Source organism: Tenrec ecaudatus, chromosome 6, assembly GCF_050624435.1.
Source record: "Tenrec ecaudatus isolate mTenEca1 chromosome 6, mTenEca1.hap1, whole genome shotgun sequence".
NCBI classification, from domain to species: Eukaryota; Metazoa; Chordata; class Mammalia; order Afrosoricida; family Tenrecidae; genus Tenrec; species Tenrec ecaudatus.
The window spans coordinates 129,012,285-129,039,232 of NC_134535.1; the positions used below are offsets into that span (position 1 = coordinate 129,012,285).

Consider the following 26,948-nt stretch of genomic DNA (forward strand, 5'->3'; position numbering starts at 1 on the left):
GGTAACCGTGAGGTGACTCCGGAAAGAAGAGTAGCAGGTGCACTTTCGAGAGCAAAGGCCAAAGCTCAGGTCGAAGTCCTTGAGGTGAGGCGAGTACACAGCTTGCTCAGAGGCACAGCCCCAGGGATAGTAGAACTGGAAAGTGGGGTACAAAGAGGGGACTGGTGCAGACAGGGCCTGGAGAGCTGGTAGAGTGCAGGCCAGGAAGCACCCTGTCTGTCATTGTAGTGAACCTTTTTGTGATGCCCCTGAGCTGGCACTCCCTCAGACACATCTGTACTGCGGAGGGGCTACTCCTCCAGGGCCTCTCTCTCCCCAAGGTTGGCCGGCGACCCAATGGTAGCTCAGGAGAGCCACGGAGATGTGTGGTAGAGGTCGTTGGGGAAGGTTCCCTCTTCATCTTCTGGATGTAATGTCTGTAATGATGAGTCATTGTTATATCCATCCTGTTAGCAGCCTACATGATTCAGCCAACAGGGAAGATGTCACAGAGAGAGGAAAAACTGGATCCTGGGGGCGTCATTTGAGCAGCTGAATCAACCAGCCATGAAGCCTCTGTAGCATAGAATTTCTTGTTATGAAATCCCATCACTTTTCTCATTACTTGATTTAAATGGAGCTTCTTCACTGAATCTCAGGGAAGATTTTCTCATTAAGGATTCTAAACAAACTGATGAAATGCTATGACTCGGCTTGGGTGAAATGATATAGAGGTGGGACTTGTGTCAGTGAGGTCTCTTTCTCATTCTATAAATAGAACCGCAGTGCCAAAATGACCTGACAAGGGAGGAGAAGGGGTCATTGCCGTTGGAAAAAGAACGAAAGAAAATCTGAGCATTTGAGGCTGTGTCTGGCTTTAGGGAGGACTTCACTCAGCCCTCAAGGGTTATGACCAGGATCTCTGTTTGCATTTCCAAGACGGCGTCTAATAACATCTGAGAGGACAGGCCTCACATCTACTAGGACACGAGTCCATTTCTCCGATGCCTCCACAAAGTTTGGGGATTCAGTCTTATTGACCCTGATGGACCTGATGTATCTGGTTATCCTTGAACCCGTCAGTGGATCCAGGAAGATGGGACATGCTGATTGGACTAAAGAAACCAAGGCCCTTCTCTGGAAGGGCCAACGTGACCCAAATTGCTGCTGTCCGGTGCTCTAGAGTGGATTCTGATGTGTGGCAGCAGAACTGCCCTCCAGGGTTTCCCCAGCTAGACCCGATGCAGGCCCCCATCACCAGCTGTTTCTTCAGCAGAGCTGCTAGGTGGGTTCAAACTGCCAACCTTTTGGTTAACAGAAGAGCATGTCACCCTTTGTACCGCTGGGACTCCTTAACCCAAACTCTAAAGCCAAATGCCCTGCCACTGAGATGATAGTGACTTCTAGCGGTCCCATAGGACAGGACACAACTGCCCCTGTGGGTTTCTGAGACTAAAAGGAGTAGAAAGCTTGCTGCAGAATGGCCAGTGGTTTTGAACGGCTGCCCTTGCAGTCAGCAACCCAATTTGTAACCACGGTGCCACCAGGACTCCTTGATCTCTGAGCACGGTTAGAAGGGATGAGAGGGCTGAATGCTAGGAAACTGATCCGCAGACTTACTTTCCGAACCAGGTTTGATAGTGATTGAGTCAAGGCCCCCTTGTCACCAGAAGTGAGGATGGGGGTAAAGAAAGGGTGGAAAAGATAAATAGGGACATCGCAAAGAAAGGAGAAAGGGCTCAGCTAAAATCATCAACCAAGAAGTCAAAAACGTTCCCATTGGCATGCTTGTGTGATTTTTCTCCAAGCTATTTCAGCAACATTGTGTTGGATAGAAAAGAAGGCTGGTGGTCTTCGTTCAGTTTTGTTTTTCGTTATTAAAATGATGGATATGTTTATAAAGGAGCCCAGGTGACCTCTTACTCAGCACTTCCAAACCGCCAGCTGCTCCTTGGGAGAAAGATGAGTCTTTCTACTCCCGTAAAGAGTTATAGTCCCTGAGCCCCACAGCGGTGCTTCTACCTTGTCTTATAAGATTCTTGTGAGTCACAATCGACTCCATGGGAGTGTGTTTGGTTTGAGTTTGTCATGTCTATAAGCCCCAGACCGTTATAAGTGTAAAAAGATATACTTCAAGATAGTTCATTTCCTTCAGTTAATATTTACATAAGAACAATAAAAGAGGCACATAAAACTAGATTTTTTTTAATCATTTTATTGGGGGCTCGTACAAGTCCTATCACAATCCATCCATCCATTGTGTCAAGCACATTTGTACCTGTGTGGCCATCACCATTCTCAAAACATTTGCTTTCTACCTGAGCCCTTGGTATCAGCTTTTCATTTTCCACTCCCTAATGAACCCTTGATAATTTATAAAGTATTATTGTTTTGTCATGTCTTACACTGTCTGACGTCTCCCTTCACCCACTTTTCTGTTGTCCGTCCCCAGGGAAGGGGTTGTATTTAGATCCTTGTAATTGGTTCCCCCTTTCTACCCTACCCTTCCTCTACCCTCCAGGTATCGCCACTCTCACCACTGGTCCTGATAGATTCAACTGTCCTGGATTCCGTGTGCTTCCAGTTCCTATCTGTACCAGTGTCCATCCTCTGGTCTAGCTGGATTTGTAAGGTAGAATTGGGATCATGATAGTGGGGTACAGGAAAATATGTTACTGGAAAAAATATTCAACAATACCTGACATAAAACAATGAAACTGTTGCTGCCGATAATTCCATTAGCTTCTTGATTGGTGTCCTCCATTGCCATATTCTTCATTTTGATTGGAGCACCACTAGCTGTGTGATTTAACCTTAACTGAACTTCGCACTGTAGGGGTAGAATCCATTTGTTTAGAGATAGGTCAATAACTGCAGGCATTGTGTTTGCTATATTCAAATCAGGCGACTTCTCTTCCCTGAACATATCATGCTCATCCTTGAAAAACCTCTTTCTGCTTCTGCGGGACTCTTGGCAATTCTTCTGACAATACTTTTAACTCTTTGAACACTTTCAGGAGTTGCATACATCAATCCTCCTACTTGTGGGACCTTGGAGCGTAACCCAGCGCTGACAGGAATGCCACTCTCTGGTTGTTTGGCCCTGTCGCTCTCTGCAGTCTATGTTTGTTTATTGAAGCAACAAGCACGGGTGAATTAGAACATAGTATTTGATCTGAAGTCCAGCGAGTTTTATGAAACGAATACATAAACATTACAAGCATGGTTCTCTTTAATTTTTTACATTTATGGACAGCATGAACATTCCTCTGGGAACATAGAATATACCATTGTGTGGAGGAATGTGAAAAAGAGTAAGGGATGTAAATGTGTGATTTCCACATTGGACGACTGGGCAGAACGGTGACAACAAGTGCCATTTTAACCACCATTGCTAAACTAAAAAAAAAAAAAAAAAGGTATTGGTTCTGCTCAACTAGTCGGTGGGAACCAGCTGAATACCGCCACTGTCTAAAGCAACAAGATAGATTTAGTGCACTAGAAGATGCATTACACTCTCTGAGTGAACTGCATGTACCAGGAGTGCTTGGATCTCAAAACGCTCTGTAAGAAGAGTGCTTCTGCCTGCGGGGGCGGAGCTAGGCAAGGCCCCATTGCCCACTTTTCCCTCTCTGTCAGCAGAGTTAACAGGATTTTCAGAGGTAAAATTTGCCCCGGCCTCTCAGTATTTCCTTAGCACTGTGCGTTCACACACTGCAGCCATTTCTCTTACTATTGTCCAACGGGATAGTCACTAGTGGCTGTTTACATTGTAAATTAATTGAGGTACAATAAAAGTCAAATTTCAGGTCCTCCATCCACTCGCTGTCCATGTTTTATGTGCCTCATAGGCCACGTGGGACCACTGCCTTCTGTATTAGCCAATCTCACAAGAGTCCGTTTCCACCCTCCCAGAAAGCTCTGCCATACAACGCTTGAGAGCTCTTACCCTGGGGCCCAACTAGGGCCTTAATGAGCGCTGCATGAGGGCAATGTGGCTTTGATCCCCCTCAGACTTGCTTTGATGCTTTTAGCTTCCCATGAGACCATGCAGAGAAAACACCCTGAAAATTGATGAGGAAACTGTCACCAGCACTTGGTGGGTGATGTCATGTCTTTTGTGAGGGTCTCCCCCGAGTCGCAGGACTAGGGACAGCTAGGGCTTTCCTAGACAATGGAATTGTCTTCATCTTACAGGATTGTGATTTTTCAAAAATTAATTGGATTGGCGTTAATTCTTCAGGCTGCCTCATTTACAGCCTTCCTCCGGCAACTAAATAGGACCCCACTGTATGCATTTCTGAGTGTGTGTGTGTGTGTGTGTGTGTGTGTGTGTGTGTGTGGCCTTCCTTTCCCTCTACAATTGATTGTATACGTTTGACTGGCATGTATTTTTTTAAAGTGTCTTAAATCCTTCCTGGAACAAGTGATAGTGTAAGTATGTAAATAAAGACACGCATGATATGCATCCATACATGCCTGGTCACCCTCTAGGTAGGTGTCCTCAGGATGAGGAAGGACATTTGTTGAAACACGGTCCACTAAATACAGCCCCCGAAGCACTTGGGTTCCTTACTGCCGCCACCCCAGGATGGCACTCTTAATCAGGTCTTTGCTGGGCACCACAGATCAGCCTAAACCAAGGTGTCAGTGGGATGGGACAAATATGTAAGCCTTGTGACAGCTTTGGGCTTCCAAGGGTTTGTGCTCACCTACCTGTAACTGTTGATGGTGGGTCATCGACAGAGAAAAATGACCATAGTTGTGATAACTGTAACAGCTCTCAGCAGATTTGCCGTGTGTGTTTGTATGTAGCTATGCATATGTGTATCTATAGACACACACAGATAGCTGCAGTGCCATGAATTTCTCTTATTTATGGCCCTTCGGACTTTGAGTTTACAATTCTACCCCCAAAAATGATTGTTTAGATCACAGTCTGCTTTGTGATGGGCCTGTTTTACATACTTTGTAGGAAATGACCCATGTGCTGTGCAGAGTGGTGTATAAAGCCACCCAATATGATTGATGAGCTGTAAGGTTTTGCCATCTTGCTAAACTTATGAAAGGGCCAATCCCACTGAGATGGCTGGGACCTCACTACCACGGAGGAAAGTCTGGGGCAGAGTTCATTCTTTGGAGCTGCCCTGAGAACCTCCTAGGTGCTGAGACAGAGCTGCCACTCTGAATAGGCTACACGATGGTGAGAAATGGCAGGAAACCGAGCCGAGCCCAGAGACAGAGACAGAGAAGCTGTGGGAACAAGATGACCAATGCAAGATCAGCACATTGGGCTTGCCAGCGGAGGGGGGGGGGGGGAGAGCAGAGCTCAAGAACAATGACACCTGGTCAAGCAAACCCCAGGCCAAGGAAGGAGGCGGCCTTCAGGCACAACCAGGAGAAGAGCCCTTGGCCAACTCAGCTGAGAGCTGCCCGGTGGGAAGATGTCTTGACTGACAAGCTGATCCTGTCTCCTGAATCATGTTCTGTTGTTTTCCGTTTGATCCTGACACTGAATTGTAGCCTATCTCCTAATAAATCACCAAACTGTGAGTATGGCCTGTGAGTTTTGTATGGCCAGAGCAGCAAATTAATAAACCCAGGAGAGAAGTAGAGAGTGCTAAGGCAGAAAGGGGGCCAGGGGGAAGAGGGTTGTTGCCCGGGTGGCAGCAAAACTTGTGAAGCATGTGGGTAGCAGAGCTTTGTTTGACTTCCAGGCAGAGGAACCAGCTTTGTGCTTCCCCTGATTCTGATTCTCCATGCATTCTGGTGAGGTCCGAGTTTAGAATCTAGTCTAGATGACAGTATATGGTATACAATAGTATGGCATTCATCATTTTTAAATCCTCGTCGTTCAGAAGGACATACCGGTGTTCTGACGTATTACTAATTGGAGTCAGGGTACCTACTGGCCTACTCCTGTCACTCATTACCTGACACACAGTCCAGCCACGAAATCTACAAAGACTCAGCTCTGTGCCGGGCTTACCCGCACAGCGTAACTAGGGATGGTATTCATGAAACGTTGAGTGCAGAGAGCTTCCTGACCAAAGTTGCTCCTTCCTTCTCTTCCCATTTCACAAGCAATCCTTCTGAATGTCTTGCGCATCTTCCTTTTATTCTCCATATCAATTAATTCTTTGCAGTACTGAACATTTTTAAGGCGCAGCCTTGTGGAAAGGCACGTAGGTAGGCAGGTAGGTGTAGGTAGATGAATAGGTAAGTAGGCGGGTGGATGAATGAATGGATGGATAGACAGATATTTTTAAAGCATTGTCCATATGCTCAATAAATATATTACCCTATTTATTGCAGAGATACAGGTTACAACTGTAAAATGTTGCTGCTGTTAGGCGCACCATGAGTTGGATTTCGATCAGGAGATCCTATGTGACAGAATGGAATATCCTCATAGGATTTTCTAGGCTGTTACGTTTGCAGAAGCACGTGCTTGGGCCTTTCTCTGTTGGAGTTCTAGAGTGGATTTGAACTGCCAACCTTTCTGTTAGCAACCAATCACTTCACTCTTGTCCCAGGACTCCTCATGAATGCGAATAATGGGCTTCAAAGGCAGAGGTGTGGGCAGAGCAATCTCGTGTGTCTTGGGTAGGCCTTTCGCAGGGGCCGGGGAACAAGAGCAGAGCAGTAGTGTGGTCAGGGACCACGACGCAGAAGTGATCTTCGGAGGCTCGGCAGAGTGCAAGCTAAGGGTGTAGTTCATGAGACAGGGGAGGTGAGGTGCTGACACGGACATGGAAATGCACGAGAGCTTCCAGAAGACACCGAAGAGGCCAAGCTGGTGGAACCACGGTCAAGTGGAGATGCTGATGGGCAGGAAGTGCAAGGAAAGCCCCAAAAGAGAACTGTGAAAATGCAGCAGTCCAGTGATGTGATGTGCTCTTGAACCACCAAGTGCTGCTAATAGTCTACCCCCTGAGGTTAGCCTCAGAAGGGAAACAAGCAAGCCAATTGCCAGTGGTGTAGTAAAGGAAGATGGGTTGGTGACAATGGCACGTGCCACCCAACAGCTGGTAAGGCATTGTCATTCTTATCTTTGCACCATATTGCATCCATGGAATTATGTCCCCTTGAAATAACATGGGAATTCTAACCCCTAAACCTATCATCCTGTTTGCCAAGAGGGTTCTCTTGGTTATGTTAATTAGAGCACTCTGCAGTAGCTTGGGTTCTAAATCTAATCACCTCTAAATTATAAAAAGGGCAGGATTGACACACATGTGTGTGCGCGCGCACACACACGGAAGACAGACATCAAGTGAGGATCGCCTATAAACCCAGGACTCCTGGGATTACCCAGAAGAACAGTCTCAACCTGGCTGAGCCCCAGATTGGATTTCCAGCCACCAAAACTGTGCGAAAAGAAATTTCCATTCTTTAGAAATATTCACTTTTGGGTCACCAGTGGCCCTAAAATAACTAGACACATACATACTTAATACTTGTGAAAGTTCTTCCTTATCCACAATTATTTAAGCCTCAGAGAGACCATCAGGGTCCAAGGGCAGACATAACGGGTGGTCCTGATAATGATAACGATGCTGAGGATGAAGAATTGCGGTAGACTTGATTCATCTAACTTACCAGGGTGCAAACCCAGGCCCCTCACCCCAGTTCAACCATGATCTTTTTATACCACACTGTTTTCCACTGCTTCTCCTTCACTTTCATACATTTATAGGAGCTCATCATTCGCCCATTGTCACTGAGTCTGAGGTTTTCCCTTGACATTCCCCACGCTGAGAACCACACAGCAAGGACAGCGGGTGGAAAGGGGGCCATGCTGAACATTCTGGTTCGGTAGGGATGTGTGATAACCAAGCATAGCTGGTCCTTTTTTCCTCCTGGATTGTTCGGGCTTAGAGGGCATGCCTCCATTCCGTCCACTTTGGGCTGAAGACGAGAGGATGGGCAATTTGATGCCCTGTGGGCTTTGTGAGCTGCAGTGATCCGGTGCCTCTTTCCCTTGGCAGTTGGCTTGGATAACATTGTCAGGAGTCCAAATCCCTTCTTTAAAGAGCAGCAGAGGGAAAAGCTGCAGATAGGAAGCACCGTGGATATGTAGAATAACAACGTAAATATTTTATGGCCTGCAGCACAACAGAACTACATACTTTTGCTTGGACAAACGAATTCCATCGCCAGCGCCACTGCAAAGGAGCCTCTGTATCGGGTACAATTTTGCAAATAACTGGATGCGCAGTGGTTTCCAGATATTGCTCCACAATCTAGGCAGCTCCTCAGCACGGTTAGGAGCGGCTTCCCTGCTGTTCAAAGGAAGGAATCTTTTCTCTTGGCAACGGATAAATCACACCGCTCCTATGTTTTAGTATGTAAACGTTGTCGTGACTGACCAGTGCTGGTGAGTTGGTTCTGACTCATTGGGACCCTCCTCAACAACAGGATGAATCACTACCGGTCCTGGGTCATGTGCATTTGTTCATTCGGAGTGTTTAAGCCTCCAGCCTTTTCTCGCCCTCGGAGCTGTGTCCATCCACTCCCCAACTCGCTGCTTCATTCACTCCTCAAGGCCTAGGTCCAACAGGACCCTCTCCAGCACCCTCCCTCTGGCCCAGGCCAACAGTTCCCCTTAGAAATGGCCTTCGTACCCTCCCTGCAGGTTCTGGCCATGGTTGCCTCAGATCCTGGATCTCTGAAGTGTCTCAGGGACCAGCCACTACCAGGACGTTGAGAATGGACACCTTAACTTTGTTATCTGTCTTTCTTGGCCTTTCCCTCCTTTGTTCTTGCCCAGTAAACTCTTCTTGCTTCCAAATTGTTATCCTTTCTGATACAACTTCATATCCAATCCCTTCCTCAGCAGATGGCCCTGCATTCTACTTTACAGAGAAAAATAGATTCCAGAATAGAGTCAGTCCCATCCCTTCCTCACATCTAGCCAACAACCACACCCAGCTTCACCGGGGCCCTGCCTTTCCTCTGCCTCTCTTCTCTAAAGCCAACCAGGTGCCTGGCCTTAGGAACATCTCATCCCTCATCTTCTAAGGAAATCTCTGCATAGATTGCCACCCTCCCTACCTCGTACTTCCAAAGTCTCTGTTAAGTTGGATCTTTCTGGAAGGTCTTCCCATAAGAAGTCATATATATATGTCTATATATAGAGAGAGAGATTGTGTGTCAGGGTTCTATTCTTTCAAAACATGTCTGTCTGGCAGATAATCTGAGAAGCCAGACCACATGAAGAAAAATGAGGCATCCGGTTTGGGGGAAGGCAAATCACACAATCTTGCTTTCGGGTATCAAGGACTGTGGCCTTCAGTTGGATGGCAACTGTGTGTCAAGACAGGGCACATCCACACAGCTGGACCAACAGGTTCCATCGTGACAAGCGGAGAACAGATTGAAGTGGCTGAGGATTTCATCCTTTGACCTGCAAGTAATCATCATGGAAGCAGCAGTCAAAATCAAATGGCATGGGGCACGTTTGGTCAGTTCCTACTGAAATACAACAAAAAGCTCTACAAAAAATTGTGGGGCCATTATTTGCTTTGCATCTAAAGATCAAGTTTGGAAAACTAATATTATGGTGACCATCTCATTCAGAAGCAAGAAAATGTCTCCACTTATTTATGTCATCACTGTTGTCTTGCGATGTTTTAAAATGTTTCATGAGAATGGTCTAAGAAAGCTTTATTAGGTTTATTTGTAACTGTTTATATTGCTGCTCCTTCAGATGATATAACTATTAAATACATAATTTTAATAATTGCTAGGATGCAGAAACGTCATCAGTTTGTCATGTTGCTCTGTATTAAGCAATCTTGCTAAAAACTCTGACTTATTCAAATCATTTATGTGTAGTTTCATTTCTGCTTTCCAGGTTGAAAATACGGCATCTGAGAAGGATGACATCTGAGAAGGATGACAGTTTTGTAGTCCTTTACAGTCCCCACATCACTTATTTCAGTGGAAGTCATTAGTCAAACGAACTCAGCCTGATGTTTTCTTTGTGCGGAGCTATTGTCCTATCAACTTAATTATCACCATATGGTAAGCGTGTTCATTTCTTCCTGATTGAGTTTCACAAAGCAATATATTTTCTAGGAATTTACGCTTTTTCAATGAAATTTTCAAATAATCCCTACTGAGTTATAAAAGAATATGTAGCCCAGGAAATAAATTAAGAGAAAGTATCCAAAATGTAAATTATTTGCTATCTGAACCTAAGCTGTTGTTAACTGTGCCCATTGAATTTTATTTTCAGTTATTGTGCTTTTCAATTATATAAATTTTTTATCTCTTTTCAGAATCTGTTACTCTTTTTTGGTTTTGATTTCCTACAGAGAATTTCAAGCTTTTACTTTTTAACACAAGAAGAAGGCACTATTGTTTTTTGCTTATTTGTGTTTATAATCTCTGCCTGATAGTTTCTGTTGCCTAAGTCTTTATGGGTCACTTCCTACTATTTATTGTTTCTGCTATTAGTTCTCACTCATATTGCATGCTTTCTGCCTATCTATTTATCTATCATCTATCTGTATCTCTCGCACTCTTTCCTTGATGATACTTTACTGTACACTCTTCATTATCCTTGCAAAAAGTATTTGTGGGGACTTGGGGGGGGATGTTCTGAATCAAAGTGTTCCTTATCTAAAAAGTAGCTTTGTTGTTTTTCTCAGGCGCTACGGGCACTTGAAACCAACATTACTATTTCAGGTTCCCTGGACCACCCGCACCTTACCAACTCCAGCTACGATCCCTGCCAGCATCATTTTGTGGCTATAACCTCTTGGGAATGTTTGATTTTCTTTCCTTTTACCCGCTGCCTCCTTCAGCACCAAAGTAACCCTTCCCGGGGCTAGAAATGGCAGGCTAAACTTACTTCTGATTCCTCTTACTCTAATACTTATTTCTTGGAGCCCCAACCTAGTGAAGCAATGATTTTCTAATAGACTTCCCACCAGGGGAGAGACCAATTCCTTGACTTATTTTCTCTATAGCTTTGTGTCTGATAATACTGAATCCTAGGTTTCCTGGAATCAAGAATGCTATCGAAGTAATGTGTGAGCTTCTTATGTCTCCGGCGCTCCCTTCCGTTAGAGTTTTCTTGGAAATTAGTACTCCCTTGTCAGATACTCGAGATTTCAGAGGTACTTTTAAAATATAGCACATTCATTTTCATTTGTATTCAACAAAGGGGTTGGTTCAAATAATCTAGGTTACCATGGAATTAGAATTTCTCATGGCATCCTTTTTTTCCCCACTATTGCCCATAGACTAGACAAAATTAATTTTTATCTGATTCTTCAGAAAGGTTATTGCTTTCTAAATTGCTATGTAAAGAAGAGATCTTCCAAGTTAGACGCAAAGACAAAAGCGTAGGAGTTATATTAGAAGAGCTTCGATCTTGAGCAAGGGCTCATAACAGCGGCATGGTTAATCGGTCTTGATGGAAAGAGAGAAAAGAAAGAAGGGGGAGAAAAAGAAGATGAAGCCCAGGACAAAAAGATGGAGGAAAGGCCAGTAGGTTGTTGTTTTGGGTGTTCAGTGCCATCTAGTCAGGTACAGTTCATAGGCCCCCTATGTACTCAGATGACAAAATGAAACACTGACCACACAGAATCACATGTGTTTCTTCATCCTGAGCTCTTAAGCCTTCATCCTTCTTTTGCCCTCTGTACCATGTCCATCCACTTCCCCAACTCACTGCTTCATTTACTCCGCAAGGCCCAGTTCCAAACAGGGCCCTCACCAACACCCTTCCTCTGACCAATGTCAACAGTTCGCCTTAACAATCCTCTTCTAACACTCCCTGCAGGCTTTTGGCAAGGTCCTCTCAGATCCTGGACCTCAGACGTGTCTCAGACACCAGGCACTACCAGGAAGTTAGGACTGGCCACCTTGACTTACAACACGTACATTTGGGGCTTCTCGTTATTTATCCTATCCAATCTCTCCTTCCTTCCTTCTTGTCCAGTTCCTCCATGCTCACCTCTAAATGTTCATCCTTGCTAACATGACCTCATATCCACCTCCCTTCTCAGCAGACAACCCTGTGTTCTCACTTTCCAGGGAAAGCAGAAGCCAGAACAGGGCACTCACTGACCTCTGACCAACCGCCGCACTGCTTTTACCTTCGCTCTCTCCTCTCCTTTGCTCTTGGGAGAAATGCAGGTTTTACTGGGTCATGTAAAATTGCTCACGGACAAGGAATACCGAAGTAGAATTGAAACAGCGGGATTCTAACGGGCTGGTAGGACAGGCTTTGCAGCTGCAGAGAAAAGATACCTTCTAGAACACCGCAAACACCTTGACCAATCAGAGACTTCTTGCAAAAAAATGAAAAATCCAGTGATCAAAGCCCACACCCTTCCCCCAAGCAAGTGCAGCCCAAGGATGGGTTAAAAAGAGGTGGCCAAGCGGAAATGCCAGCAAAAATATGCAAAGGAGACAATAATGTTATGATAGTAGTAAACTCAGAGACTCAGGGAGCTCAGAGAACCTGAGAATCTAGGCTGATGCTGGCTACTTGCTCAAATAAGCACTTTTTAAAATAAAAAAAGTAAGCACTTATTTTAAGACTCTTTAAAATTCCATTTTAGAGCTGCAGGTTCGGTGACAATGAAATTTGAGCTAATGACCGTGTCAGGGGTTTTCCCCAGCACCCAGCGTAATTTAAAATAAATAAATAAAGGCATAGCCTCTTAGTATGGATTCCTTTTGACCCAAATTGAGCACCGGCTATTGATTTCCAAAGAATTTTATCACTGGAATCATTAGGTTGGGTGGAATCTCCAGAAGCATCTTGCCCATTCCCATTCTTCCTACAGGTGAAAACAGATTTTTAAAAAAATATCTATAATCAAGGGGAAATGGAAATGCCATCTGGGATGGAAATTCTGTCACCTATTACTGTTTCCTGACCTAACAGCCTTCACCTCCAGGAAATTCTTCCATTGACCTTGCTGTAATCTGCTGTGGTCGTTTAAGTCAATAGTCTAGCTTTGCAAGCACATTTAATAAAGTTGGACAACCACTTTACAAACATTTAGTCAGTGTGCCATGAGAGAGTCGTAGTAGGGTAAGGTTCATTTATTAAGTCACAGGAATGACGTTGTCAGCAAATGATGGCTTTAGGTTCTAGTCTCTGATCTCTGCCACCGCTGGTGCGGGCTGCTGTCAAGTTGGCACTAGCTTAGAGTGTCGTATCACACAATAAAATGTTGCTTAGTCCTGCACTCTCTCCCATTAATGAATGCTATGTTGGAGTCCATTGTTTTGGTTATCTTTTGTGTCAGCCCAGCCCATCGAAGGATTTCTATTATTCCACTGACTGTCCACCAGCCATGATTGCCTTTCCCATTGATCAGACTTTCCTGATGATGTGTCCAAAGAAAACAAGCCAAAGTCTCACTATGCCTGCTTCTGCTGGGGTTGTATTTATCCTGAGAGGGATTCCTTTGTCCTCTTGGTTGTCGATGACATAGTCAATATTCTTCCCCAACACTACAGCTTGAGCGAATCAACTCTTCTTGCTTCATGTTTAATTAGCCAGCTGCCTGGACATGTGTATGAGGTGTTTTAACAACTCTGGCCCACCTTACTCATCAGAGTGGACTCTTTGCTTTTAAAGATTTTATTGGGGTCTTGGCAGTACTTTCCCCGTGACTTCTGTTGTCTGAATTCTTGACTGCTGCTTCTACGGCTGTTGATGATCAATCTGAGTGGAATAAAATCTTGGCAATTTGCATGCCTTTTTCATATGTCACTAGCTGTTCACTGGCCTATGTTACTATTGTCATCTCTAGTGGATTTTCAAATGAAAGATAAATGCATCTAGCGGTATCTATTGTCCATAGTCTTGCCCGTTCCAAAGAAAGCTGAGCCAATGGAATTCAGAGCTTATTTCACCAGATGGCACATAAGTAAGATTTTGCTGAAGAGAAGTCAAGAATGGTTGCAGCAGCACATCAACAAGGCACCGCCATACGTTTGAGCCACATTCAGAAGAGGATGTGGGATACGGGGGTCACGGCTGATATCAAATGGGTCTTAACTTAAAACAGAGAATACAAGAAAGATGTTTACTTATGTTTTATTGACTGTGAAAAAAAAACCTAGACAGTATGGATCATAGCAGATTGTGGGTAACACTGAGAAGGATAGGAATATTCTAGAGCACTTGATTACGCTCATCTGGAACCTAAACATAGACACGGGAGCAGTCGTTCTAACAGAACAAGGGGGCGTTGCATGGTTTAAAATCAGGAAAGGTGTGCATTGGATTAAATCATTCCAGCATACTTTTCCAACGTGTGGGATAAAGAAATAATCTGAGAAGCTGGACTCTATGAAAAGAGTGCAGTGTCAGGACTGGAGGAAGACTAATTAATAACCTGTGGCATGCAGATGATGCAGCTTCCTCATTGAACTCCCAGAGGAATTAAAGCACTTATTGCTGAAGATCAAAGACTACACCTTCAGTATGGATTACACTTCAACACAAGAAAGTAAGTTATCCTCCCAACTGAACCAATGGCCAACACCTGATTAAATTGGGCAAAGATTGAAGTCATCGTGATGTCATTTTATTTAGATCCATAATCAACACCTGTGGTAGTTACATAATCTGGTATCAATTTGAGAGGATTAAAAGTGAAGGGATAGAGTCTGGCCTGTCAATCAAGATATAACCAATGAAGCCTCTATGTGGGCACAGCCTTCTCCTGAGAATTCTGGGAACTCTACTGGCAAGACACATAGCATTACACTGATAGGCCCCATGCCCTTGGAATTGGAGAAGTCACGTGGAGACCCCTGCCAGCACTGAGATGCTTACAATGCCACTGGATCCAAAGACTTTCTACCCACTGACCTGTGTTCCTCCTGCACTCGGCATCATTGCCTGTGTTTCATGAGTCTGAAGAGGACTTTATAGACTGGTATCAGACATATGGGCTAATATCAGACTTCTAGGTTTGGACTAGACTGGGTTGGGATGCTTTCTTAATGTACCATTACCCTTTACATAAAACTCTCTCTTATACACTTATGTGTATCTATGAATTTGTTTCTCTAGTCTACCCGAACTAACATAGTGTCCATAGAAGCATGGTGGCAGTTACATAATCTCCTGTCAACTTGAGCGAAGGGGTGGAGTCTAGCCTGTTAATCAGGTCATAGCTAATCATTCCTCTGTGTGGGCATGGATTTCTCCTGAGGATTCTGGGAACTCCTGTCTTCCTCCCTAGAGGTGGGACACACTGTCCCTGCGAGACATTCATGTTGAGAAGCCACCAGGAGACACATTGATGGACCCAGAGTCTTGGAGCTGGAGAAGCCGCGTGGAGACCCACACCAGTGTCCAGATGCTTCCGCTGCCACTGGATCCACAAGACTTCCCAACAACTGGCCTATGATCTTCCTGCATTTGGCATCATTGCATGTGTTGTGTGAGTCTAAAGAGGAATTTCTAAATTAGTATTGGATATATGGGCTAATATTGGACTTGTGGATTTGATCTGGGTGGGGTTGTTTTCTCAGGATACAATTACTCTTTTATATTATGTAAAGGTCTTTCTTATCCATATGTATGGTGTCAATGAATTTGTTTCTCTAGTTTACCCAGACTAACACAAGCATCAATCAAAACTTCTAGTGATTTGTGTTGTATTGCATTGGGGCAAATCTGCTGCAAGAGATAACTTTACAGTGCCAGGAAAAGTCCTGTTGAAGACTAAGCTGTGTTTGATGCAAGGCATGACATTTTCAATCACATCCTATGCATATGAAAGTTTGCCAATGAATATGGAAGACAAAAAAATTGGTACCCTTAATGATGTTATTGGTGAATACTATTGAGTATAACATGGAGCATCAGATGAATAAACAAATCCCTCTTGAAAGAAGAACAGTCAGAATGTTTCCTGGAAGCGAGAATGTCCAGAGTTCACCTCACATACGTTGGACGTGTTATCAAGAGGGACTAGTCCCAGGCAAAGGACATCTTGCCTGGTAAAGTAAAAGGTCATTGAAGAAAAGGAAGACTCCCAATGAGATAGCTTGACTATTTCAGAATTGACTCAGTGTTACTTAACAACAACTAACAACAATGCTATTTATCATTTTATGGGGGGCTCGTACAATTCTTATCACAATCCATACATCCATCCATGTGTCAAGCATATTTGTACATCTGTTGCCTTCATCATTCTCAAAACATTTGCATTCTACTTGAGCCCTTAATATCAGCTCATTTTCCCCCTCCCTTCCTGCTCCCCCTCCCTCATGAACCCTTGATAACTTATAAATTATTATTTTATCATATCTTACACTGTCTGACGCCTCCCTTTACCCACTTTTCTGTTGTCCATTCCCCACCCCCCAGGGAGGAGGTTATATGTAGATCCTTGTAATTGGTTCCCCCTTTCTACCCCACCTTCCCTCCACCCTCCAGGTATCACCACTCTGACCACCGGTCCTGAAGGGGTTATCTGTCCTGGGTTCCCTGTGTCTCCAGTTCCTAACTGTACCAATGTACATCCTCTGGTCTAGCCAGATTTTTAAGGTAGAATTGGGATCATGATAGTGGGGGGAGGGGTGGAAGCATTTAAAAAGTAGAGGAAAGTTATATGTTTCATCGTTGCTACCCTGCAATCTGACTGGCTTGTCTCCTCCCTGAGACTCTTCAGTAAGGGAGTGTCCTGTTGCCTATAGATGGACTTTGGGTCTCCAATCTGCACTCACCCTCATTTATAATGATATGATTTTTTGTTCTTTGATGCTTGATACCTGATCCCTTCGACACCTCATGGTCACACAGACTGGTATGCTTCTTCCATATGGGCTTTGGTGCTTCTGAACTAGATGGCTGCTTGTTTACCTGCAAGCCTTTAAGACCTCAGAAGCTATATCTTTTGATAGCCAGGCACTATCAGCTTTCTGCGCCACATTTGTTTATGCACACATTTGTCTTCAGCGATCATGTTGGGAAGGTGTGCATCATGGATTGCCAATTTAATACAACAAAGTATTCTTACATTGAGTAATTACTTGAGTGGAGGTCCAATGTCCATCTGCTGCCTTAATACAAAACCTATAAATATATGCATGTAGATCTAGCTCCCTACCATCCTACATAAATATATTTACATATGTAAATACATATATTTAGACCTCTATAAATACCCTTTGTCTCCTAGTTCTTTCCTCTAATTCCTTTAACTTTCCTCTTGTTCCACTATCATGGTCAGCCTTCATTTGCTAATTGCAGTAATTTCTCCCAGTTATATTGCCCTTGCCAGGCCTCTCACACCCTCCTTGCCACTAATTTTGGATCACGTGTTGTTCCTTGTCCCTGGGTTGGTCAACAATGCTTATATTTTAAGAGTCCTTGTTTGAGAGAAACTTACTGAAATTTTAAGGGTTGTGAAATATAATGCCAGAATTCATTTCAATATGAGCTAGTGAGCTCAGAGTTGAGGGCAATGGGAATGAGTGGATGTATGAATGAGGCAAGCTTAACTTTAAATTTATTATTTTTGAGGTCAAGTAATTAGTACTATCAAATTCTACTTTGAGAAACATTTTCAAATTTCCCAAACAAAACCTCATCCCAAATGGTCAGTGCAGAAAACTCAAGCCTCTGTATGCTCACCATGCTCTCCAAGTCTCCCTCCTGCCCACTGGAGCTTTGGTGGCTCAATGGTTAAGCACTCAACGGTGCCCTGCAAGGCTGGTGATTTGACGTCTCCAATGGTTCCGCAGAACAAGACCCGGTGATCTGCTTCCATCAAGATGACAGCCCAGGAAACTCTATGGGGCACTTCTACTCTGTCACATGGACTTGCTGGGAGCTGAGAATCTACTCACTAGTATCTAAAAACAACCATCTCCGTCAGTTTTCCCTGCTTTCCCAGCACCTCCTGGGTTATTTCAGACTCCATGCCCAGGGAGCGCCATGCAGCCTCAGCCCCCGCAGTTGGCATTTGGATACGAATCTGACCCCAGATGGCATCGCAGCTCCCTCAGTCTGATCCTGTCAGCATATTTTTCCAGGCACCTGACTCCTGGATGTGGCAGCGATAAAGCCCGTGGCAATTAGTTGGCTGCCCATGTCCCCCCTCCAGAGCAAGGATTTCCCCTTCTGCCACTCTCAGCCCTCTGAGCACGCTGCTTCCAAGAGCTGGGGAACAACCGCCAAGGAAGAACTTCACAGACTGCAGTGCATGCTCTTAGACATCTGGCCAGCCTGTTCCTCAGGGATGAATCGCCACTAGGGTAACATATGCATGAATTCTCCCCATTAGGAATGGGAAAGCTGGTACAAATAAGCTGTTGTATGGGTTCTGGTGTCCTCGGATGCTGGCGTGAGCGAAAGGAGAAAAGGCACAGGAAGAGCGCCTGACTAGGTCTATTGCCTTTGCTGTCTGTTATGTCATATGCACTCTTGAGGCTAAATGCAGGGGCCTGGTTGGTACAAATGGTGTGTGGTTGACCGCTAGCCTAAACCTTGACCATTCAAAGCCACCCAGCAAAGAAACCCTCATGAATCAGTTCTCCTTTGCCACTCCTGGGTCAGTAGCTGTCAGAATGGACACAGGGGTGCAGTCACGGGCAAACCGTTGGCACCACCCATTAAAAAAATTCAATGGACAGTACGCGTGGAGAGGTTTCATATTGACCGTCTTTCCATTCAACATAAATCATGACTAGGCACAAAACTATGGCCTGGGGGACTCCGCAATCCATGTAAGTGGAGAGAGTCAGAAAGTGGATCCCACTCAAGGCCATGCAAGCTCAGAGGAGGAAGCTGTCAATTCCAGCTGATCGCTCCAAGATGGTCTCCTGGGGTGGTGGTGGTGGAGGGAGGGGGCGGCATTTGAGCTGGACAATGAGAGACGAGTGAGGCTGAGACATGGCAGGGCTGGGGACCTGGGAAGAGGTGCAAAGATGCTGACTCTCGCAGAAACAGTGGAGCAAACGACTGGGCTCAGTGGAGTGGCATGCAAGAATCCTTTGCGTGTGGGCTTAAGTTTGAAAGTGCGGGGTTCACAGAAGGGCAATCCGAGCGAAGCCTGAAATGTGGGCTTGCATCTTGAAACCTTACTGGGAGTCCCTGCAGGATCATGGAAGCTGTTTGCTGCACAAAGGCTTGCTCAGACACGAGGAGACATTTGGGGTGGCAGGGGTCCTTCCGGCAGCAACATGAAGGGAGGGCTGAAGACCAGGTCAACCTGAAGGCTGTAAGAAAACAGGTCCAACCTAATAGGTGGTGTAGGCATGGAAATGTAACCCAATTGAATTGTGTTAACGTCCACATCTTTAGGCTAAGGGGCCTCTTTTCTTTATGTCTTCTCACAAGTCCCGGAGTTTGTCTTGGCACATGGTGTGTAACTTATCTTGGCACTTGGTCTTAACTGACTGATGACCATGTCCCACATCTGTGTTTATCCACTGAAGCCGCTGCACTTGCTGTCCATGGACTTGCCAAAGGGCTGGAAGAAGGAGATCAAGCTGAAGGGCCAAGTTCATCTCTTACCCCTCCACCTTCCCTGCTCATGTTGGACTCACAGAGCTCCACAGCTTCATCGCACTGCTATGGAGTTCACTTTGACTCATAAGGACCCTCTAGGACAGAAGTTCTTAACTTGTGGGTCGCAACCCTTTCATAAGCTGTCGCCTAAGATCATCAGAAAACACATACATCCAATGGTCTTAGGAACTGAGACACCGCTCCTCTCTCCATCTCCAGGGGGGTCCACCCACATGCAGATATAGCCACATACGAACACCTGGTATGAAGACTGTTACCCATGTTACACCAGGCTTCGCTACCCATGCTACACCATGCTTCGAGACAAAGTTTCACTGATTTGTAATTAGAAATAAATATTTCACAATATATAATTACATATTGCTTTGTGATTAATCACTATGCTTTAATCCTGTTCAGTTTGTAACAATGAAAATACATCCTGCATATCAGATATTTACCTGATGAATCATAACAGTAGCAACAAAAATCATTTTTTGGTTGGGACGTCACCACAACATGAGGAACTGTATGAAAGGGCCGTGGTCTTGGTTGTGAACCACTGCTCTAGGACATGGTTGAACCGCCCTTCTGGATTTCTGAAACTGTAACTCTCAATTGAACCAGAAAGCCCCATGAGCATGTCAGAGTCCCTTGCAAATACAGATCGTAGAGGTTAGCTGCTTGGTAAAATAGAGGGACGGTGTAAAAGAGAGGAAGGTTCCTGACGAGACAGATTGACACAGTGGTGGCCACAACAGTGAGAATGGTTCAGGACCAGTGTCTCATTCTGTCACAAATAGGGCGCTATGAGTCGGAATCAATTCATGGCAACTGACAACACCTACAGCTGCCAGAGACAATCTGAGCCTTGAACAGATGTTCAAGTCACTGCAATACAGATCTGAGGTCCTGACTCCCACCTGAGCTTGTAATGCTGCTGTCCCTGATCTGTCCTAAGAGGCTAACCTGCACAGGCTTTCTGTGGTCCCAGGCTGGCAGGAAAGGAATAGCAGGGAGCCGTCGATATACTCAACAGAAGACCTCAAAGAACAGGAGCAGTGCAGAGCAATGGTCGGTTGCTGGCCTGGTTGTGTATTGGGGTGCTGTTACATTGCTTTCTGTAGCCATCAAGTCAGTGTTACCTGTGGCCACCCACTGTGTGTAGTGCACAACTGTGCCACTGGATTTGCAAGATGGGAGCCCTTTGGAGGCTGCTCTCCAGGTCTTGCCTCTTAGAGAACTGCCCAGGCTACCCTTTGAGAGTGAGTAGATACGTGGTGTGATGGGGAAAAAATCTCAACAAAACTTTCCTGGCTCTTTTCACACATGGGCAGCTTTCAATTTTTTTTCAAGCTTATTTCTAAGAACACCTCACCATCATCCTTGGTCCTTTAAGAAAATCTAACACGATCCCCCCTTGGGAGTCCCCAGAAAACAACTGTCACAGACTTCTGAGTTGTGCTTTCTGCCTGGAGTTCACCTTGGAAGGCTTCCCACCTTCCTCAAAATGCAGGATTTACATCTGAAAAGTGCTGTTTGCTGGGGGGCAGTATTTTCATAAATGCGTTGCTATGCTTCAATGATTTGGAAAGATGTCCACTTGAATTCTGTTAACAATATGATACACGTTTTTAAAAAGAATATGTAGTCAAGTATAAAACCCATTGCCCTTGAGTCAAATTTCACTGCACAGAGACTCTATAAGCTAGGCTAGAAGCGACTCAGAATTTCCAAGGCTGTAAATCTTTACAGAGGCAGACTGTCACAGCGTTCTCTGATGGAGCTGCCAGTGGGTTCAAACTGCTGACCTTCTGATCAGGAGTAGTGCTCTTAACCACTGTGCCACCGTGGCTCCTTGTCAAGTATAAACCAAAACCAAACTGACTGCCATCATTACAACCCTATTGGACACATTAGAACCACCCCTTTGAGTTCCTGAGACGTGTGAACTCTTGACAAGAGCAAACGGCCTCATCTTTCTCCCACAGAGCAGCAGGTAAGTTCCAACCATTAACTTTTTGGTTACTGTTGGTCCACACCACCACCAGGGCTCCTTAATCAAGTATGTCTTTAAACAAATGTAAGATGTTGGAGCAGCATTAAACCAGCACTGAGTTATAATTTTTAGTCTATTGATTAGAAAATAAAATTAAGCGAACAATAGCTCTTAAGAGCAATGTGATAAAACGGACATCCTCACACATAAAGCAGAGCTGTTGTGGAAGTAATTAAGTTAATATTCACTTTAAATCTTTAAGATGTTTTTACACTAACAAAGATATTCATTAAGGTTTTATTTATCATTGCAAAATGACAAACAAACTGAATTTCTATCAATAGAATGATTAAATAATTATGATCCATCCTCTGTTACTATTTTAATAGCCATTAATCATTTATGAATAATGTTTAATGAATAAATAAATTCTCATTATCTAATTCGTAAAAGAGCCCTGGTGGTGCTGTCAGGTAAGTGTTGGAATTGCAAGTACAAGGTCAACAGTTCAAAAAATTAAGCAATCTTCCCCCATAAAGATTCATACCCCGTGGAGGAGACAAGTCAGTCAGGGTGCAGTGTAGCACTGATGAAACATACAACTTTCCTCTAGTTCCTAAATGCTTCCTCCCCCACAACTATGATGCCAATTCTACCTTATAAATCCAGCTAGACCAGAGGATGTACACTGGTACAGATAGGAACTGTAAACTCAGGGAATCTAGGACAGATGACCCCTTCAGGACCAGTGGTAAGAGTGACAATACCGAGAGGGTGGAGGGAGGGTGGGCTGGAAAGGGGGAACTGATTACAAGGATCTACATATAACCCCCACCCTGGGGGATGGACAACAGAAAAGGGGGTGCAGGGAGACATAGGGCAGTGTAAGATATGACAAAATAATAATAATAATAATAATTTATAAATTATCAAGGGTTCATGAGTTAGGGAGGAGCAGGGAGGGAGGGGAAAATGAGCTGATACCAAGGGCTCAAGTAGAAAGCAAATGTTTTGAGAATGATGATGGCAACAAATGTACAAATGTGCTTGACACAATGGATGGATGGATGGATGGATTGTGATAAGAGTTGTACAAGTCCTCAATAAATTGTTGGGTTTTTTTTAAGATTCATACCCTTAGAAACTTTATACAGGGTCTCGATGAGTTGGAATTGACTTAATGGCAAAGGGTGGGATATAATTTTAAGTGAGTAAATTAAGTTAGACAATGTCGGCTTCCAACTTCCAACACACACATGTACACACACACATACTGTTAAGCTATACTGCTGTGTTTGCTCCCTGAATATACACATTTACTCTTGAGTTGAGTTTCATCTCTACCTGTACATGTGGCGGGTGACACACATGCCTACTTGATGGATAGATTGTCCCTTTTTATGTTCTCACCTGGTTGACTCGTGTTTGTTCTTCAAAATGGTTCATTGGTCACTTCTTCCAAGAAACATTCTCTGACCAGTAGTCTCAATCTGGATTTGGTGTCTCTCCCTTATGTTACTCATTTTTCACATCTCTGTGTTGATAATTCTTACAATACATTGTGATTCCCTATTAAACTCTCTCTCTCTCTCTCTCACACACACACACACACACACACACACACGCATAGACACATGTACACATAACAATGCTGCCTCAAGGTCAAAGACTATTTCTTTTTTTTAACATTTTATTAGGGACTCATACAACTCTTATCACAGTCCATACATACATCAATTGTGTAAAGCACATACTGTACATTCTTTACCCTCATCATTCTCAAAGCATTTATTCTCCACTTAAGCCCTTTGCATCAGGTCCTCTTTTTCCCCTCCCTCCACACTCCCCCCTCCCTCATGAGCCCTTGATAATTTATAGATTATTATTTTGTCATATCTTGCCCTGTCCGACGTCTCCCTTCACCCACTTTTCTGTTGTCCGTCCCCCAGGGAGGAGGTCACATGTAGATCCTTGTAATCAGTTCCCTCTTTACAACTCACTCTCCCTCTACCCTCCCGGTATCGCCCCTCACACCCCTGGTCCTGAAGGCATCATCCGCCCTGTATTCCCTGTGCCTCCAGCTCCTATCTGCACCAGTGTACATCCTCTGCTCTATCCAGATTTGCAAGGTAGAATTTGGATCATGATAGTTGGGGGGGGGGGAAGCATTTAGGAATGGGAGGAAAGCTGTATTTTAATCAGGGCTACATCACACCATGACTGACTCATGTCCTCCCCAGACCCCTCTGCAAGGGTATCTCCTGTGGCCAACAAATGGGCTTTGGGTCTCCACTCTGCACTTCCCCCTTCATTCACTATGGTACGATTTTTTTTCCCCTGATGATGCCTTATACCTGATCCCTTCGACAGCTCATGATTGCACAGGCTGGTGTGCTTCTTCCATGTGGGCTTTGCTGTTTCTAAGCTAGATGGCTACTTGTTTACCTTCAAGTCTTTAAGACCCCTGATGCTATTTCTTTCGATAGCCGGGCAAAATCAGCTTTCTTAGCCACATTTGCTTATGAACCCGTTTGTCTTCAGCGATCCTATCATGAAGGTGTACACACAATGATATGATTTTTTGTTCTTTGATGCCTGATAACTGATCCCTTCGGAACCACGTGATCACACAGGCTGGTGTGTTCTTCCATGTGGTTTTTGTTGCTTCTGAGCTAGATGGCCACTTGTTTATCTTCAAGCCTTTAAGACCCCAGATGCTACATCTTTTGATAGCCGGGCACAATCAGCTTTCTTTACCATATTTGCTTGTTCACTCGCTTTTTCTTCAGCGGTTGTGTCGGGAGGGTGAGCATCATAGAATGCCAATTTAATAGAAGAAAGTATCATGCATTGAGGGAGTGCTTGAGTAGAAGCCCAATGTCCTTCCGTCACCTTAATACTAAACCTATAAATATAGGCATATAGATCTAGTTCCCCATCCTCATACATATATTTGTATAGGTACATGTCTTTGTCTAGACCTCTATAAATGCACTTTGCCTCCTAGCTCTTTCCTCTATTTCTCTTAACTTTCCTCCTGTCCCACTATCATGCTCCGTCCCCACCTAGGTTACAGCTATAGCTCTTCATTACCGTACCCTTGATCATTCCCTACCAGGCCTGCTACCCCCACCTCACCACCAATTTGGATCACTTGTTCTTCCCTTGTCCCTGGGTTTGTTAACACCACTTCCTTACCCCCACCTCCCCCTATCCCATGTCCCCCAGGAACTGTCAGTTTTCCTCCAGATAATTCGCCCAGCCTATCTTATTTAGACAGACGTGTGGAGATAATAACATGCACAAAAACAAGACAGAGCAAAATCAAGCAACAGTATACAACAAAATAACAACATGGCCGGGGGTGACCATACTGGGCTTCAGCAAGGTGCCTTCCAGGTGGCCACTCAGGGCCTTCTGGACGGCAGTCACCACCTTCTCAGTGACATACTGGCAGTACTTCAGGTCATGGTCACCGTCGGGGAGGATCTCGGCTCCACAATGGGCACAATGCCATTCTGCTGGCAGATGCTGGCATAACGGGACAGCAAATTGGCATTTTCCATGATGGCGAGAGCTGAAGGGGTATGTTTGCCAATCTTCAGCACATAGCACCACTTGGCAAAATCAGCGCCATCTTTCCTGTACTGGGCACAGCACTCAGACAGCCCATCCAGCCCTTGGGTGGTGGTCTCGCCATTCGTTCCTGCCAGGGGTACCACACCCTTGTCGACCTTGATGCCGCCCTTGGATTTGATAACTTTGGGGAAGGGGCACCCGTTGTCCGCCTTCTGGTAGAGTCTCGTGGAAGAGGAGGACGCCCCAATGCAGGGGTTCACCCAGTCATCAGCGGTCAGCAGCAGCTGGTGGTAGAAGCAGCGATTCTCCTCGGTGTTCTCGGTCTCAATGAACTGCAGCCGCTTGGCAATACTTCCGGTAGACTCATCTGCAGCCAGGATGCCCTTGCCCGGTGGCACAATGCGATGGGCAATGTCCGACAGCAGCTCCTTCTGCTCTGGGGTGAGTGCTGGGTATGGGTAGGGCATGGTATCAAGTTCCTTCCTGGAGGCTGAAGGAGCAGCAGCCGGTGGAATCAGCAGAGAGCGAGTGACACCCTTCCCTCTTAATAGTCTCAAGTTGACACCAGATTATGTAACTACCAGAGGCGCATATTCACATATCATACAAGTTATTAGTTCTGTCATAGTGTGAGGAGTCATACAACCATCACCATACTCAATTTCAGAAAAGTTTCTTCCTTTTAGGACTCATTGCTTTAGCTCACCATTTTCCCCCAACCACCCCTAACATGCCACTAGGTAATTATGAATCCAGATGTTGTCCCTATAGATTCACCCATCTTGAATTTCATACGCATAAAGGCATACAAAACACACAAAAAAACCAATGAAAAAAATAGGTAAAATCTCAATAGGAAAGAAAGCAGAAATTTTATCTCCCTTTTGAGGTATTTTAAAGCTATTTCAATTTTTTAAAAAGTAAAGGGAAAATACACATGCATTATGCCTCTGCTGAATCCCCTCCTACTATGGACCAGAGACATGAATGTCCTTGATAACATGCAGAATGCATTGGAAAGTGGATTGTTACAGGCAGGTAGGCTAAAATGTAGCACTCTCATTTGATCTCATGGTCTATTAAAATTTGTTCTAGTTTTCTGCTTTCTTTTCAATTCAGGTTTTTATTTTTTTCTTTGTTATTGTTGTTAGTTTATTTTTAATGTTTTTCTGCATATAAACTCCAGGATAGGTAAACCCATAGACAGTAACTGAATGAATGGTTCCTTGGGGGGGGGGGGTGGCAGGGGAGGTTAGGAGAAATGGGAGCTAATAACAATGAGCACAAGAACGAAGAAAATGTCCTACAACTGATTGTCATGAGGATTATGTAACGCTTCCTGGTGTGACTGAACTATTGAATTGTATGAAGCATGAATTATATGCTAATCAGCTGTTGAGAAAAAAGAGTGCAAAATTTTTTGAAAACTGAAATAACTTTAAAATGGGTCATAAGAGCATTCAAATGCCAAGGTGTGTTAGGTTTTAAACTAACTACCTCTACCATCACCAGTTGTACAATGCTCTCTAGCTAATAGGAAGGCTATTCAAATGCATGTTAGTCTTGTGACTATTGGGGATTTAACCAAGGCTTAATCCAAACGAAGACCCTGCTATTGTATTTGGGGCTTCCACTGTCAAACACAGGCTTCTGGAAAGTGGGGTTCAGAATTTAAGCTCTGATACTGTTCCCGCCTTCAAATTTGGATGTATTTATACTCCTTGGATCACACAGGATGGTGTACTTCTTCCATGTGGACTTAGGGGACACCTCACTTAAATGGCTGCTTGTTTGGTGACAGGCCTTTAAGACCCCAGATGCTATTCTTTCTGATAACCTGGCACCATCTAATTTCTTCACCACACTTCGCTAAAGCAC

The 26,948-nt window shown here is 44.5% G+C and overlaps 1 pseudogene; it reads right to left on the bottom strand.

Moving 5' to 3' along the window:
- Nucleotides 1-24,815: 24,815 nt before the first annotated feature.
- LOC142451676 (fructose-bisphosphate aldolase A pseudogene) lies at nt 24,816-25,537 on the bottom strand (annotated as a pseudogene).
- Between the last annotated feature and the right edge of the window lie 1,411 nt (nt 25,538-26,948).